Consider the following 18,578-nt stretch of genomic DNA (forward strand, 5'->3'; position numbering starts at 1 on the left):
CAACCCACTGCACAGATATACCAGCCATTTGTATTGAGAAAGGCCATTTTTTTTATTTAAAAGAGTGAAGCACAACACATCAAGACATGGAGAAAATGCTAGAGTGTAGATTCTTAATCTGTGATCCATGGATTCTTGGGGCCCCACAATTTCCTCACAGGGGGTCCAAAAAGGCTTGAAGAAATGTTATGATCCTTTGCAGTTAATATAGGAAGGAAACATATAACAAAATTTTAATTTCCCTTGTTTCTCTGTTTAAAACTTGGCTTTTCCAACCTACTGCCTACACTGAAAACAAACAAAAGTAAAAATCAACCGAATTTTCCAATTTAGAATGCCAGGAGTTTTTTGGGTCCCCCCTCCCCCCAGCTAGTAACCAAGGTCCATGGTTATTATGGTAACTGTGCTATACATGAATTGGTTTATTTCCTTTAGCGTGTTGTTTGGATTGTTCTGATTACTATATTTGCATGTGTCGGTAGATCTTTTACTGGTTTACTTTATAATTAGCACAAGATGGGGAGCCTTTGTCTTTCTGTGTTTTGGCTAATACAGGTTACAATTGTCCCTCAGTGATGTCTGCTATTCTGTCAACTCATAATTTCTGGTTTGTCCCATAAGTTGTTACTCTGTTGATTCATTCTCTTCCACTATTGTGTCTACCTCTACCCTCCATGTATCTTCCATACTATGGTAATTGTTCTGTGTTGATTTTAATATTGTTACCTTTTCTTGGTCTTGCAGTTCCAGTTCTGAAAACACTTTATTCCGGATGATAAACCTTATGTGGTCTATTAATCATTGTTCTTCAAATATAGGAAGCAGGAAAACAAACAGGCCACAAAGGAAGAATACATACAAGTAGCAATGAATTGCAGGGATGACATTAGGAGGGCAAAAGCTGAGAATGAGCTGAAGTTAGCTAGAGACACTAAAAGCAATTTTAAAAAGCATTCTTCAGTTATGTGCATAGAAAACAGAAAAGAAACAGTGGCTGAGCTACTCAGTGGAGATTGAAAAATTATAGACAACAAGGAAAAGGCAGAGGTGCTCAATTCCTATTTTAGCTCAGTCTTTTCTCAAAGAATAGACTATGACTCTCCAGACAAATCTGAACTGCAAATGGAGGTTACAGGATTCCAATTGGTATTCTCCTACACGTGGGTGGACATCAACCTCTCAATTAGTTTCCCCATGAACAGTATGTTAGAGACTGAATGATACTTATTTAAAACATGGTTCACTAAATTGGCATTTTTGAGAATAGGTTAGATTGTTATTTCCTTCAGGGAGGAAGGGAAAGACCCTTCCTGAAACAAGGAGTGCATGATCTGGGTGGTCTATTGAACTGTCACCTCCCTGGCTAATTTTAAGAGCCAGGAGAGGTATGGGTCTGACCAGGAGATAGTGGCATTAGAGTGTATTATTGTCATGTCATCAGGTGTCACTGGGTGAACAGTGAATTGTACATCTCAATATATCCTATCACACCAGTGGAGTCAAGGTCCCAGCAGATGGCCTCAATCTTTGTGTGAAAATGGGAACCATTCACAAGTAATGGCATCCTGTTGAGGCCCAGATCCTGTCTGGCTCTGATGAGGTTACAGAACACTCTGCCTGGTGATTAGCTTTCTCACTGATCTGCCTGATGTTGTACGCTTTCTTAGCAGCCTGAATGGCATTGCAGTACCTGCTGCAAAACTTCTTTACCGCAGCCTGATTAACATCCAAGGGAGCTTTTTTCCAAATGCTCTCCAGCCTTCTAACTTGTTTCATGGCTTGCAGCTCCCCTTAAAACCAGGTAACCCTGATGCAGAGAAGGCATTTAGGTACAATTGAGTCAACTGCCCAAGTTGCCACTGAATACCATTCAGCAACCTTGGCCTCAAAACTCCCACCAACCAGCTCATCCAGAAACCCACCCAAGGCATTTTCGGATCTGATTGGATCCATAGCCTCTGTGGGTGGACCATTCTAATTGGTCCCATCTCCCCATGAGGGGGAGTTGGCATTGCCAAACTGAATGTCAGCAGATGATGATCTAACCATGACAGGGCGAGGCAAGAAAACCTAGTCACTCTGAGATCATCCCCACCTCAACACGCCAAGATTATTAGGCTGAACATATGACCTCCCCTATGTATGTGGATCCAGTTACCTTTTCCACTTGAAGCAAACCTGGAGGAAAAGGCAAGCAATGTCAATTCCCCTGAAGTCCTTGTTGCAGGGGAGTGGTGTCTCCATCCCAAGCAGCCCTTATTACACCCCAAAATGGATCCATACCCACCGTCAGCACTCATAGAATCATAGAAAACTGATGTTGGAAGGGGCCTATAAGGCCATCAAGTCCAACTCCCTGCTCAGTGTAGGAATAAAATCAAAGCATATCTGGCAGGTGCTCATCTAAGTTTTTCTTGAATGTCTCCAGTGTTGGAGCACTTACCAACTCCCAAGGTTCCACTGTTCTACTGCTCTGTTATGAAATTTTTCCTGATATTCAACTGAAATCTGGCTTCCTTTAACTTGAGCCAGTTGTTGTATGTCCTGCACTCTGGGATGATCGAGAACAGATCCTGCCCCTCCTTTGTATGACAGCCTTTCAAATATTTGAAAAGTGCTATCATGTCATCCCCCAGTCTTCTTTTCTCAAGGTGAAACATGCCCAGTTCTTTCAGCCTTTCCTCATAAGGCTTTGTTTCCAGCCCTTGATCAGCCTTGTCACCCTCCTCTGAACTTGTTCCAATTTCTTAGCATCCTTCTTGAAGTGTGGTGTCTAGCACTGGACACAGTGCTCAAGGTGAGGCCTAGTCAGTGCTGAATAATGTTGAGAGTTTTGGGAACTTGTGTAAGTTCTAGTATCATGCACAGTGGAAGGCCAGCTAACTTCAGCTAGAAGTAGGTAAGGAAGTTCCCTTTCTTTATCCACCCTCACCAAAGCCTAGCACTTTTGAAATACAACACTCGGGAGGCTATCTTTAAATGTTAAAGGTTTTTGTATTTTTAACCCACATGAATAGGCACTCAGTAGGTTTCAGGTTTCAGGTTGATACAGAAGGAAAAATAGTAAAGGCAAAAGGTTCTTTTCTTAGCCCATGTGGCTGGGAGGATCTCTGGGGTTCAGAGATCCTGCCTGGAGGTCTAGCATCTTCCAAGGTGAAGAAGGATCTGTGTTACAAAATGGAGTTTCTCAAACCGCATGGTAAAAAGGGGAGTTACGGGGGCAGAGCTTATTTAACCCAGGAAACAACAAATCCCTCTGATTGGTTAGTATAGAAACAAACAGGCAAAACAAGTTAGTCTGTGATGCAGGCCCCTTCCTCCCACATCTTGAAATTAGCATTTGGATTGCTGATTAGCCAATAAATAAAGGGGGACTAGCACCTCACAGAATTTGGAAATTATACTTCTATTAATGCAGCCTAAAATAGCATTTGCCTTTTTTATAGCCACATCACACTATTGGCTCATATATAGCTTGTGATCTATGACAATTCCAAGATCCTTCTTGCTCATAGTTTTGCTGAGCCAGATATTCCACTGTGCAATTTGTTTCTTTTTCTGAGGGGTAGGACTTTGCACTTATCTCTGTAGAATTTCATTCTGTTGCTTTTGTCCCAGTGCTCCATCCTGTCAGTCATTTTAAATTTTGTTTCTGTCTTCTAGGGCACTGGTTCTTAACCTCGGGTTACTCAGGAGTTTTGGACTGCAACTCCAAGGTTCTGAGGGTGGGTGGCCCCGTGGCTGGTGGCTTGGGTGACTCTCTCACATTTGGGGGGGTGACCCTGGCCGCGAAGAGTGGGGTCTGCAGCTTGGGCATATATTTGGACCCGACGCTCACCATGGAAATGCAGGTGGTGTCGGTAGTCCGCACTGCCTTTTTCCACCTTTGGCGGATTGCCTGGCTGTGGCCCTATCTAGACACGGGGGCACTCACTACCTTGGTGCATGCGCTCGTAATCTCAAGATTAGACCACTGTAACATGCTCTACGTGGGGCTGCCTTTAAGGCTGATGCGGAAACTTCAGGTGGTGCAGAATGCGGCGGCCAGACTCCTTACTGGAGTGAGAAAATACCAACACATTTGTCCAACTCTGGCCGCACTGCATTGGCTGCCCATTCATTTCTGTGTCGACTTCAAAGTTTTAATGCTTACTTATAAGGCCCTAAACGGTTTAGGACCTCAATATTTGGCGGAACGGCTGCTCCCACCAAGGTCTACCCAGATCACCTGTGCGAGTCAAGAGGTGAGGCTGAGGAGCCTGATGCCGAGAGAGGCCCGGAAGGAGAAAACACGAAACCGGGCCTTCTTGGCGTTGGTTCCTCGCCTATGGAACAACCTCCCTCCGGAGATTCACATGGCCCCTACGCTGGGAACCTTTAAAACCCAATTAAAAACATGGTTATACATCCAGGCCTTCCCTCCAATCAATACCTGATCTCTTTTCTTATTTTCCCTTTTATTATCCCTCTATTTTATGACAATTGTTATCATACGATTATGTACTTTTCTGCATTTTATTGCTATATCCTATATTGTAAGCTGCCTACAGTGGACGAGTCGCCCAGACAGGCAGGGTATAAATCAAATAAATAAATTCCAAAATCCTTCTCGCTCATAGTTTTGCTGAGCCAGATATTCCATTGTGCAATTTGTTTCTTTTTCTGAGGGGTAGGACTTTGCACTTATCTCTGTAGAATTTCATTCTGTTGCTTTTGTCCCAGTGCTCCATCCTGTCAGTCATTTTAAATTTTGTTTCTGTCTTCTAGGGCACTGGTTCTTAACCTCGGGTTACTCAGGAGTTTTGGACTGCAACTCCAAGGTTCTGAGGGTGGGTGGCCCCGTGGCTGGTGGCTTGGGTGACTCTCTCACATTTGGGGGGGTGACCCTGGCTGCAAAGAGTGGGGTCCGCAGCTTGGGCATATATTTGGACCCGACGCTCACCATGGAAATACAGGTGCATGCGCTCGTAATCTCAAGATTAGACCACTGTAACATGCTCTACTTTTCTGCATTTTATTGCTATATCCTATATTGTAAGCTGCCTACAGTGGACGAGTCGCCCAGACAGGCAGGGTATAAATCAAATAAATAAATTCCAAAATCCTTCTCGCTCATAGTTTTGCTCAGCCAGATATCTCCCATCTTGTAACTGTGCAATTGGTTTCTTTTTCCAATGTGCAGTACGTTGCATTTATCCCTGTTGAATTTCTGTTGCTATTGGCCCAATGCTCCATCCTATTATATTAAAAGAGCAGCATAATATTTAAGAGGACAGTCCTAGCCTGGCATTTTTTTCCTTCCTCCCGCTGCTCATGCCGACTGAATTGTACATACCAATACTGGTTACATATATTTATTACCAGCAAGAACATCCAGCTCAATAAGAAACCTATAGAACTGCCCCACAGATCATCAGTCTCACCTTAAGAAACACAGAGCGCATTGGGGCCTTCTGTCTCAATAGGGAGTGCATCCAAGAATTGTGTGTGATTTAGCTTTAGGGGTCACTCCGGTCAAAGTGGAGCATCTCTGTTCTTCAGAAGATCGTACTGGGTCTGCATTGCTTGGCTACCAGAAACTTCCAGTAGGTTGTGGGCAGTACCCATGGTGCATCATTATCCTGCAGCATCAGGACTCTCAGTGATTTCCTGGATGCCATGGTTCACCATTGCCAGCAATGTATCCAGTTGCTCACCACCAAGGAAGAGTTGCAAATGACAAGGGAGACCTTTTACAAAATTTCACTTTTTCCTGGAGTCTTTGCTCTCCACGATGCAACCTTTGTGAGCATACTGGCACTTCCTGGGAGGACTTCCTGTGTACACAGCAACAGACATCACCAGTATGCCATAAAAGCAATGGTCACCTGTAATGCTCAAGAAATCAATGGCAGTATGCCAAGGATTAGTTCACTATGCATAGGTGTTGGGGCATTCAGTCTGCTTGCTTTGCTGGAAAGCTGGCCTGCTTGCCAGAGTTGGTTGCTGGGTAAGTATAGTGTGTGGTGAATGGGAGGGGATAGGGAGGACCCATACAGATTTGTTGCTAGTGAGAAGAGAGCCATGGGAAAAACAAAAGGAGACATCTCTTAACTCATGCACCATTCCAGCCGCTTTGCTCATGGGTGTGTGTGTGTCTATTTACCTGGCAAAGAGTTGCTCGTTTGTTTGTTTGTTTGCCACAGTCACCTGTGAGTATGCTTGTGTGTCCAGCTGCTGGGAATGAGAAGTTTTAAAGTACAGTCTATAGACAACTCACAGACATAAGTCAGGAGCCCAGAAACATGTATCAGATAATGACAATACTACTATTTCATGATTTCCTCTCCTTCATTTACCTGGGTGTTCTGTTAGGAATTGTAATCTCTACATTTCCAGGTGTTTGCTTTTTTGTTGGCAGCTGCATTCCTGGAAGGGTCCACCTGTTAGAATACCAGGCAGAGAGATGTTAGAAAACAGGACTTAATATGGTTTCGAGGTGTTTGTTTTTGTGCTAAGTCCCCCGTGGAAGATTTTGTGATCCAAAGTGCCATTGCTCATAGTGAGCAACTCCCCCACCCCAAATGTCTCATTGTGAGTGCAAAGTGTGCATCCCCTGGCGTGTGGATTGTCATCTGAGTGAGGGCTTCCCTGGATGGTGCTTATATACTGGTGGTGATGTGCTCTGATAGGTTGTTAGTTATGCCATAGCCTAACCTCAGCTAAGCATGGCTCCCTGAGATGAGGGAGGGTTGAGACCTCAATTATTTTGGGAACTCACACTGGGTTCCATTTGCTGGACTCCCTGTACCCTGGCCTAACTTGTGCTGGCATAAACGGAGCAGGGTTTGAACTTAGAGGGGTTTAGACTTGGGACAACTCAGCTTCTCCCAGTCTCAATCCCCTTTTGCCATTCTGCCAGCTGATCTTATGCTGTCATAGAGTTGTGTCAGCAGTTCTGATATTAACCCCAAGTGGGGTTAGGCCAGCATAAGGCAGTTGTGCCAGCATAAGGGCCTTACACACATTCCAAACCCACCACAACCAGCCTATCTTGAAGTTTGGAGTTTGGATTATGAATTATGTCCAGAGACCAAAAATGGAAAACAGAAATGAAAGTTCACTGAGAGCTTCAGGAGTCTGGGTGTTCATTGAAAGGCATAGCATCCATAAGACCCCTGAAAGGAAAGAGGAGCCATCTAAAAAAGCTCAAAACAAAATCAGATGAAACTTTTCCCCTGCACATCCCTAGTAAACCTATGAAAAGTTAGCTTACATAAATGTGTTTAAGCTAATTGCTGTTGCATCAAAGGTATATAAGGCTGGGGATTTCGATTCAAACAGCATTTGTAATGATGAGGGCAACAAGGCTGCCCTGCAGCCACCACCTGACTTGAAGCCAGAACTGTATTTCAAACCTGAAATAATCCTTCTGTAAAATAAAATCCAAAATGTCTAAAGAAAAATGTGTGATGGATGAGTGGAACAGTCAATAAATGCTAACTCATTCATTTTTAGTAACAAAAAAACAGAATTAGGTGGAGTTGTGCAAATTGTTAAAATGAACATGGGAAAATCTATCTAATATGATCCAAAACAAGTTTGTTACAGAGGAATAGCTGCAGATTAAATATAGAATTTGCTAATCACTGAAAGACAGCTCCAGTAAAAAGCTCCAGCTCTTCAGTGAAAGGTTTATTTCCTCTTTAAACTGAAGCTTTAAACAGAACACACAGCAACATATGTGCAGCTAATTTGACCTAATTACTTGTTACTATTTCTAGGAATTACACTAAGGAATCCCATTATATGGGTTTAGATACAGGAGAGATAGAACCTTGGCCTTTGGCAAAAATCAAATATAGTCTTAGGAAAACATCTGACAAATGCTCCAGCTGGAAGCCACATCCTCATTTGTTTTTCTTCACAGCAAGCAAAAAATGAATAAAGCAACCTTTTTTTAAATCAACTTTTGTTTTATTTCAAAGATGTCACACTGAGAGTTAACATGTATAACAAATATTTTAACCAGCAGAACTATAGGCTGACATTCAGTAGTAAGTTGCAACTACAGTAGGTCTACTGAATCAGTGGGGACTTCGTGAGTCAACTTCTTGGCTAATTCCATTGATTCAATGAGTCTGCTCTAGTTGCAATTTACTACTGGATTTCAGCCATATATTTTTCCATAACAAAAACTGAAAGTATAAAAATCAATTATCCTACACAATTAATTTATTTTTAATGATGATTATTTGGCCTTCTAATTGATATTTAATTACCACTGGTCTCCACAAAATAATATTCAGATCTGATGACTATATCTGGCCCTTGGCACAATGGTTTAGAATTTGTTGGTTCACAACTATTTTGTTATATATCTTCCGTAATAGTCAGTATTTTCAGTGCCAGTACTGTATTCTTTAATGTATATTTTTAGACCACAATTTCTTCGAAGGCTTAGGGATGTTGCAACACTTAAGTCAAAGGCACATATAAAATAGTAAGAAGTCTTACTTGAAGTCTTGCTTGCTCCTAGTGGATGGCTTGCAATCTGGTATGGAGACAGTTCACTTCTATGGACTTTTTGATTGCTTTCAATGTTACCGTATATACTGGTATCATTTTGACATTACTCTCCTGGCCAGTTTGGGTCTGGAAGGCACAAATTTATGGTAGATCAAGTCAATCTTGTAGTGTGGTGTAGTGGATAAAGTGATGGACTAGAATTCTGGAGAACAGGGTTCCAACCCCCACTTAGCCATGGAAACTCATTGGGGGAGTGGAACTGCCACTCCTTTAATATCTTACTTACCTATTGATGGCACAAAACACACATATCATTATTGCAGAGTTATTTTCAGAGAGTGGCGGCTTGGAAAGTCTGCTTTAGAGACCGTGACTGTTGGTTTATGGGGTGGCTCAGGCTCAATTTTATCTTATTTCCTGTTTTAGTATCTTCATAAATATTTTGGAATAAGACATAAAGATTTTTGAGACCAGTCTAAGGTGAAACTCCATTTCTTTTTCAAAAGACTAATTTTGCATTATAGGGTTCTTCTGGACTTGGAACTGTATGTAGAAGCAGTGGTGGAGATAACACAAAGAGTGCCTTTCACTGGCTCATACTGTTATGATATAGAAACTGGAACTTTATCACCTACTGCATTTCTAGCCCAGTTCAAATTCAAGTTGATTTAGTTTGGAGACAGATTCAGCAGTACAGATTCAGTCTTGATTTGCTTTGGATTGATTCAGACTTCAACCAATACAAATGGGATCTGATTGTGAATCAAGGACTCTAATATCTCACATTGACTTATGGGGGGAGGTGAAGCAAACATTTGTTTTTACTTTTTCTGTGCACATATGACATTTGATAGCTTGGTAGAATGACTTGATCTACCATAAATATGAACTTTCCAGTACCATTGGGACTTAATCCTGACATATTTCAGGCAGAGAAGTTGAGAGGCTTTTGTGGTAACCACATTTACAGTGTTCCTGAAAAAGGTCTGTAACTTCTTTTCTCAACTTACTTGTACAGTGGACCCTCTACTTACGGAATTAATCTGTATTGGAACAGTGGCCGCAGGTCAAAAAGTCCATAGGTCGAGGGTCCATTTCCCATAGGAATGCATTGAAAACCATTTAATCCGTTCCAGGCAAAGAAAAAAAATCCCGGGCTTCCAAAGCTGCACCCACTGCCCTCTGTCTCCCGTCTCTGGTGCCCTCTGCCTTCTGTCCCCACAGAGGGCACCAGGGAGGGGAGATAGTAGGTTGTGAAGTCCAGGAAGCCTCTCCACCCCCGCTGCTGGCTTTTGGCTTCCTGGGCTTCAAAACCCCCTCCACTGTCCTGTCTCCCATCCCCGGTGCCCTCTGCCTTCTGTCCCTGTGGGGGCAGAGGGCAGTGGGGACAGGAGACAGAGGGCAGCAGGGATGGGAGGCAGAGGGCAGCAGGGGCGGCTTAGAATTTTGCGGCTGGAGCTTTTCGTACCTCGAAATTTTGGTAAGTAGGGACCTTCGTAAGTCAAGGGTCCACTGTATGAAAGCATGAGACATCAGCATCCGATTTTGAGGGCCTTAATTCCACCAAATTTGAGAAAGATAGATCCAGTTCTTTTAGGGGAACATGAAGGGTGCCTACAGGCCTCTTCATGACAAACATGTAAAGAGCTGCAAGATGTCTAGGTGTGATAGGGATACAGGGGCAGGGCTTAGGAGCATCCCTATATTATCACAACCCTTTGAGCTGTTCATGCTTTTAAGCTGAAGCCTGAATAAGATGTAATGATTCTAAGCACAATAGCTTACAGTCACCTTCATCCACCAGTCACATAGTTCAATGTTGCAGTGTTTGGATTTCTGTTTAAAATTCTCCTTTTGATACAGAGCAGATCCACAGAGAAGAATAGCTTGAAGTTCCACAAATAGTCCACTCTTTCTCAATAACTGGCATTTATAGTCTTGGTAACTCACATTGAAACATTAATAGTAGAGAGAATAAAAATGTTTTATTACTTAAAGTTGGAAACAGCTAACAGCAAACTAAACAAGCAATTGAACAACAGACTAGATGGGAAAAGAACACTCAGCAGAGGGGCAGGCCTCTCTTTGAATTCTAGGTGGGAAGGAACGATTAGTTAGTGCTAGATAGCACTTACCCCAGGCAAAGTTCCCAGGTTTTTCTTTTTTTTGCCCTTTTTGAAGATAGGGACAACATTGGCCCTCCTCCAATCCTCCCCCGTTTCCCATGATTTCAAGAAAATAATGGATAACGGTTCTGAGAGTTCTTCAGCCAGTTCCTTCAGCACGCTTGGATGCAGTTCATCTGACCTTGGAGATATTGGTTGCTCCGATTCTGTCCCAAAATTTGAATATTTGAAAATTTGAATAGCTTGGATAGCATTTGTGACAGCCCCCCCCCCCGGTTGTGTGTATGTGGTCTGCTGCCTTGGAAGATGGCAGCATGAAAGAATAGCTCTGCTCTAAGCCTGCCTATTATAAACTAATTAAATGTCTAAACTGGCAGTTAGTGGAAAATAATCATAAATAAATATAGATATGGGGAAAGAAGATGGCTCAAGAAAAAAACCAAATGGTTCCTCAGAAGACAAGAAGCAAGCCGATTCTTCATCTGAAGATCCTGGCAGCAAAAGAGCCGGTAAGATGAAAGGGAAAGGGTGAAAGAAATCAGCTAAGAAGCAGAGTGATATGAAATAGCTCTTAAAACAACTAAGGAAAGATATAAAAGCAGACATGAAAGCTGTTATAGCACCACTGAAGGAAATATTAGCAGAGCTGAATGTCAGTATTGAAAAGATAGAAGATTGCTAATGAGGCTTTTGAATTGGCACAAAACCAATGAACAAGGACTGTTGCTGTGGAAAAGGAATTAAAACTATTAAGAGGTAAGATAGAATACCAGGAAAATCAAAACTGTAAACAAAATTTACATTTAAGCTTTTTTAAAGAGGGGGAGAAGACAGAGGATTTAAAAAGTATAGTTTTAAAATAGATCCAGAATCTCTGCCCCGACTTAATCATCAAGTTTGCCTTCTACACAGCGAAGGTGGCTGTACATCACACGTTAAACAAAGTGGAGGACCTGTCATACCAAGGAGAAAAGATTTATCAGGATTTGGATGCGGAGACAATCCAGACATTTAAAGAATGGAGACTGTTCACAGAAACACTTCAGAATCAAAAAGTGAGGATTTCCCTTTAAACTAATTGTTGGCATGGACAGAGACCTAAGACTGTAACAACAACAATACAACTAAAAGATACCTTGAGAGAGATGAAGATTCAAGTGCCAGAGTCTGGAAAAGAGAAAAACGGATGTAATCAGAATGCTCAGAAAGAATGAAGACAACAATGGTGGAACAGAGCAGGGGGGAAATAGTTAAAAAGCAGAAACCCTGCCTGTAGATTCCCTGAGCTGCCTCAAGGTTGTGGCTGCACTTTTATCTCTGCTGAGAGACGATAAGCAATTGGCTTTTTATCTCTCTCCTTATTTTTCTTTTCTTTTCTCTGTTTCAGATTATACTGCTGGGCTAATGGAAACAAGATGATTTATAGAGTTTTTGAACTGAATCATACTTAAAAATAAGGACTTTACAGAGGAAAGAATCTGAAACAATACGTAAATATATGTTTACCAGTATATTATGTGTAAAAGGCAGGCAATGAGAGTGGGGAAGTCTTACCTGAGAATCTTTGCTTCTAGCATCACTAATACCCTAGGAGGTTCAGCTCAGTCTTAATGAGCTAGGGGCTGTATTGCCTCATCACCATCTGTGCGGTTGGGGGGGGGGGAAGGGAGGGTAGGGGAGAGAAGGGATGGGTGAAGAAAGAGGGGGAAGGAAGTTGGGAGACAAGAAAGGAACTGAGGAACTGGGGGGAGACTATGCATACAATCCTGCTTACTAAACAACTTATATATATATAAAATAATAAAAATTAAAAAAGAAAAGAAAAGAAAAGTGACAGGCCTCGTGGGTTGAACATGCTGCTGTTAAATGCCAGATAGGGAATGGGAAATGGGAAAACAACTGCCATCCAGGACTTGATCCTGGATGAGCAGGCTGATCTGGCTTGCATCACAGAGACTTGGTTGCACTTGGCTGGGGGTGTCAATCTCTCTCAGCTTTGTCCACCAGGGTTCTCTGTGCAGTAGCAGGCAACACCTGGGGGGCATGAAAGTGAAGCTGCAGTGGTCTGCTGTGATACTATCCCCCTTGCCAGGTGCCACACCTCCCAGTTTTCCAGGTTTGAATGTGTGTATTTGAAAGTGGGAGCCTGGAACAGAACAGAATAGGGATTATGTTGGTGTACACAGATTGATGTGATCTTGGGGGTGGTTTTGGAGTCTCCTTGGCTTGTGCTGGGGACTTCAAAATCCATGTAGAGGCAGCCTTGTCATGAGTGGGTCAGCATGTCATATCCTCCATGATGACCATGGGGTTGTCCCAAATGGTATCCTCTCCTACTCAAGACAAACTTTAATCCTGGTTTTCTGTACTGTGGGGGGAGTGGTGGCACTGCAGGTTAAACCGCAGAAGCTTCTGTGCTGCAAGGTCAGAAGACCAGCTGTCGTAAGATTGAATCCATGCAAAGGAGTGAGCTCCCATCGCTTGTCCCAGCACCTGCCAACCTAGCAGTTCGAAATCATGTAAATGCGAGTAAATAGGTACCGCCATGGTGGAAAGGTAACAGTGTTCCATGTCTAGTCACGCTGGCCATGTGACCATGGAAACTTACGGACAAACGCTGGCTCTACGACTTGGAGGAGATGAGCACTGTGTACTGTGCTACTGTACTGTACTGTGGTGGATGCAGGAGAATGGGCTGAGGATGAACCTGGGCAAGATGGAGGTCCTGAGGGTGAGTGGTTTGGGAAACTCCCTCTCTTTTGGGGGGGTGACTCTCACCGCGAAGAGTGAGGTTCGCAGCTTGGGAGTACATCTGGACCCTGGAGACCCAGGTGGCGTTAGTGGTCCGCTTCACCTATTTCCATCTGTGGCAGATTGCCCAGCTGTGTCCCTATCTTGATGTTGGGGCACTCACCACTCTGGTCCATGCACTGATAATCTTGAGATTAGACCACTGTAATGCACTCTACGTGGGGCTACCTTTGGGGTTGTTGCAGAAACTTCAAATGGTGCAAAATGTGGCGGCCAGACTTCTCACTGGGACGAGAAAATACCAGCATATCTCTCCCACCCTGCATTGGCTTCCCATTCATTTCTGCATCCATTTCAAAGTGTTAATGATGACTTATAAAGCCCTAAATGGTTTAGGACCTCGATACATGGTGGAACGCCTTTTCCCACCTAGATCTACCTGAGTCACCTGTTCTAGCCAGGAAAGACGGCTGAGGGGCCTAATGCCGAGAGAGGCCCGGAAAGAAAGAACAAGAAACCGGGCCTTCTCAACAGTGGCCACTTGACTATGGAACACCTTGCTGCCGGAAAGCACTCTGGCACCTCACTGGGTGTTTTTAAGAGTCCTTCAATGACCTGGCTCTTCAGGCAGGCTTTCCCTCCAGTCAACACCTGATTTTCTTTTCTCCTTAGTTTTTACCTCCATCTTGATCTTCTAATTTGCTGATTTAATTGTGCGATTGTTTTATATATATTTTGATGATCCTATCTGACTGTATTTTATAATGTTTTATACTTGTTTGTAAGCCTGATCGTCCTGTGTTTATGTTTCAGTTTTTGCAGCCTGATGATGTGGACAGGATCTTTGGAGTGGTGAAGGCTACTAATTGTATGCTGGACCTTTGCCTTTTCTGGATTATAACTGCTGCCTGAGAGGGACTGGCCAAGTGGATCCAAGGTGTAGTGAATGCCTCCTTGCAGCAGAGTAGGATCTCAACTTGCTTGAAAGAGACAGAAATAAGACCATTGTTGGGGGGAAAAAAGGAAAGAAAAAACAAGCTTGGGCCCCAAAGTATTGGATAATTACCAGGTTAGGCATCCTTCAATCTCGAAAGACTATGGTAACGTGCTCTGTATGGAGGACTTGGAATAGTGTCTAGTGTGGCTCAGGAGGCCAATTTGAGAGTGACAATCTCTTCCACACTGAAGACAAATCCAATCTGTCCCCTTTCAGCTCCCTGGTTTTGCTGCTTTCGTGACTTCCTCTTTGCCTTGGCCTGCTGGACAAGGGTCTCTTCAAATTGGGAGAGGCTGTGATGCAACGCCTGCCTCCAGGCTGAACACTCAGATGTCAGGGTTTCCTATCTGTTGAGGTCTATTCCTAAGGCCTTCAGATCCCACTTGCAAATATCCTTGTATCGCAGCTGTGGTCTCCCTCTGGGGCAATTTCCCTGCACTAATTCTCCATACAGGAGATCCTTTGGAATCGAACCATCAGCCATTCTCATGAAGTGCCCAAGCCAACGTAGATGTCGCCGTTTCAATAATGTATACATGCTGAAAATTCCAGCTCATTCTAGGACTACTCTATTTGGAACTTTGTCCTGCCAGGTGATACCAAAAATGCGTCGGAGACAACGCATATTGAATGTGTTCAGCTTCCTCTCCTGCTGTGCACAAAGGGTCCAGGGACTCACTGCAGTACAGGAGTGTGCTCAGGATGCAGGCTCTATAGACCTGGATCTTGGTACATGTCGTCAGCTTCTTATTGAGCCATACTCTCTTTGTGAGTCTAGAGAACATGGTAGCTGCTTTGCCAATGCGTTTATCCAGCTCGACATCTAGAGAGAGGGTGTCAGAGATGGTTGAGCCAAGGTACACAAAGTCATGAACAACCTCCAATTCTTGTGTGGAGATGGTAATAGAGGGAGGTGAGTCCACGCCCTGGCCCATGACTTGTGTTTTCATCAGGTTGATTGTTAGTCCAAAGTCTTGGCAGGCCTTGCTGAAAAGATTCATGAGTTTTGGAGGTCTTCAGCAGAGTGGGCAACAATGGCTGCATCATCTGTGAAGAGGAAGCCCCACATGCATTTCAGTTGGACTTTGGTCCTTGCTCTCAGTCTAGAGAGATTAAAGAGTTTTCTGTCTGATCTAGTCCGAAGATAGACACCTTCTGTTGCAGTTCCAAAGGCATGCTTCAGCATGACAGCAAAAAAAGATCCCAAAAAGGGTTGGTGCGAGGACACAGCCCTGTTTCACTCTGCTGTGGATGTCAAAGGGATCTGATGTTGAGCCATCAAAAACTACAGTGCCTTTCATTCCCTCATGGAAGGATCTGATGATGTTAAGGAGACGAGGTGGACATCCAATCTTGGGAAGTATTTTAAAAAGGCCATCCCTGCTAACCAAGTCAAATACTTTTGTAAGGTCTATGAAAGCCACTAAGAGTGGCTGTTGTTGTTCCCTGCATTTCTCCTGTAACTGTCGGAGGGAAAATACCATGTCAGTGGTGGATCTATTAGCTCGAAATCCACACTGTGATTCTGGATAGACTCTGTCTGCAAGTACCTGGAGCCTCTTCAGCAGAACACAGGCAAGCAGCTTCCCTACAACGCCAAGAAGAGAGATGCCATGGTAGTTATTGCAGTCGCCCCTGTCTCCTTTGTTCTTGTACAATGTGACGATGTTTGCATCCTTCATGTCCTGTGGTACTCCACGTTCCCTCCAGCAGAGACGAAAGACTTCATACAGTTTGGTGGTGATGATCTCCTTACAGCATTTCAGCACTTCAACAGGGATGTTGTCCTTTCCAGGTGCCTTGCCGGAGGCGAGGGAATCCAAGGCTGCTTTTATTTTTGCTAAGGTTGGTTCGCTGTCCAGCTCTTCTAAGACAGGCAGGCACTCAATGTTATTTAAATCTTCTTCAGTTACTACATTCTTTCTGGAATATAGCTCAGAGTAGTACTGCACCCAGCATTCCATTTGCTGTGCTCGGTCCTGGATGATCTCACCAGTAGCAGACTTCAAGGGAGCAGATTTCTTCTGTAATGGACCTAAGGCCTGCTTGATACCGTCATACATTCCTTTGATGTTACCTGTGTCCGCTGCTAACTGTATCTGAGAGCAGAGCTGGAGCCAATAATCATTGGAGCATCTCCTGGCAGCCTGTTGGGCTTGACTGCGAGCAGCTCGAAGAGCTTGCAAGTTGTACTCGCTAGGACAGGATTTGTATGCTGCTAGAGCTCTTCTCTTATCCTCGATGGCTGGCATTAACTCCTCTGAATGGGCTTCGAACCAGTCTGCCTTCTTTTGGCTCTTCTTGCCAAATGTGGACAAGGTGGTGTTATACACAGCATTCTTGAAATGTTCCCATTGTTCAGGTGCATTTATATTAGCCGGACCTGGGAAGGTTTCCTCAAGTGCTTAGGCAAATTCCTTCACTTTTCTTTCATCGCGAGTCTTGCTGATGTCAATAAGTGGTCTTCCTTCCTTTTTCATGTGATACAATCTCTTTGTTTGCAGTTTTACTACACACCAGGGAGTGATCAGTGTCGCAATCAGCACTCTGGCAACTGCGTGTGATCGTAATACTAGAAAGACTAGAACGTCTAGTGAGGATCAAATCGAGCTGATGCCAATGCTTGGATCTTGGATGTCTCCAGGAAACTCTGTGTTGAAGGTTCGTATTAAAGAATGTGTTGCTGACACAAAGACCATAATAACAGCAAAACTCCAGCAAGCATTGGCCATTTTCGTTCATCTTACCCATGCGAAAATGGCATAGACAAGTGGGCCAAGATTTGTGATCAGCACCAACTCTAGCATTAAAGTCTCCAAGAATGAACAGTGCTTCTCTTTCAGGGACTTTTTAAATAGTAGCTGCCAGATTGTCATAGAATTTGTCTTTCACTTCTGTAGTGGATGGCAGTGTTAGTGCATATGCACTAATGAGGGTTACTGGTTCTGCTGATAAGTGGAGCTGCAGAGACAGGATTCTTTCACTTCCCACAGTAGGTGGAACAAGCATCTCAGAAGAGTATTTCTGACTGCAAAGCCAACACCATATTCCCTGGTCTCATTCAATGGTATTCCCTGCCAGAAGAATGAGGAGTTTTTTTCTTTGACAGATCTCGAGTCTGGCAATCTTGTCTCTTGCAGGGCAACAATGTCCATCTGTAGTCCACTCATTTCCATGTCAATGACAGCTATCTTGCGCACATCGTCTATTTCTTGCAGGTCGTCAGGAAAGCCGTAGTCAGAAAAGCCAGGGGTCATTGTCCGTACATTCCAGGTGCCCAGCTTTAGGGCAGAAGTTTTCTTACGATTGTTGCATGGTGTACGGTTATCGATCTGCTTGTTGGGTTTCACCCTAAACCCCACGCACCCCGTGAAGTTAACAGACCGTGGCGAGGTAGCACCTTACTGGCTGGGGGCTGCCCAGCTTAAGGTGGGCAGTATCTACCTAGTGAGGTGCAATGTCCTCTCCCACCATCAGAAGTAGCCCCTGGCATCGTGTTCTACGCCAATTGGGCAAAGACTTATAACTGGTAACTGCTACTTCCCGTGTTGTTTCGACGCTTTATGCGAAGCTGGAGTATCCTTTCCAGAGCACAAAGCCTGGGTAAAATAATATGGAGGATAGGATGTTACCCAAGCAGGAAATCCCCCCCCTCTCCACGTTGCTGAAATAATCCAGTGGAAAGGCAAGAACCAATACAACTGGTTCCGGCGACGTCGCAGGAGTTGGCAGAATGACACGAACTGCCTCCGGGACTCCGGCTCCAGATTTTGCCCGAGGTTATCTCCTGAAGCCTTTTCCATAAGTGGATATAGCCACAAGGCAGTGGAGGTTTGAAGTCGGAGTTTTCCTTCTCCTAGATGGGCCCCAGCTACCTGGCCTGCTCTCTAATAGTGTGGAAGTATGATCTGACCTTTAAAAGTATACTCCCCCCGGTGTATGCAATGTTAATTGGTTTTCCTATTTACCAAATTAGTGTAAAAATAGGATTAGAGAATTTCACGCGCCATTAGACACATTCTCCTGGTCATCCTCCTTTAAAGCCGAAACTCTGCCCTCCCTCAGGCCATTCCTATTTACCATATTAGGATCGGAGATAGAATTAGAGTATTTGAGAATTTCGCGTGCCATTAGGCGCGTGGTCCAGGCACATCCCAATTCAAACCACTAGGCCCTCCCTCTTGGGCCATGTGATG

The 18,578-nt window shown here is 43.9% G+C and overlaps 1 long non-coding RNA gene across 1 annotated transcript; it reads right to left on the reverse strand.

Moving 5' to 3' along the window:
* Nucleotides 1–7,420: 7,420 nt before the first annotated feature.
* On the reverse strand, nucleotides 7,421–11,856 carry LOC140708359 (uncharacterized). The gene is made up of 2 exons (XR_013537416.1): nucleotides 11,770–11,856; nucleotides 7,421–8,634 (listed from the first exon to the last, which is right to left on the reverse strand). It is a non-coding gene; the product is annotated as an uncharacterized LOC140708359 (long non-coding RNA).
* Between the last annotated feature and the right edge of the window lie 6,722 nt (nucleotides 11,857–18,578).

Source organism: Pogona vitticeps, chromosome 6 (genome assembly GCF_051106095.1).
Source record: "Pogona vitticeps strain Pit_001003342236 chromosome 6, PviZW2.1, whole genome shotgun sequence".
Taxonomy (NCBI): domain Eukaryota; kingdom Metazoa; phylum Chordata; class Lepidosauria; order Squamata; family Agamidae; genus Pogona; species Pogona vitticeps.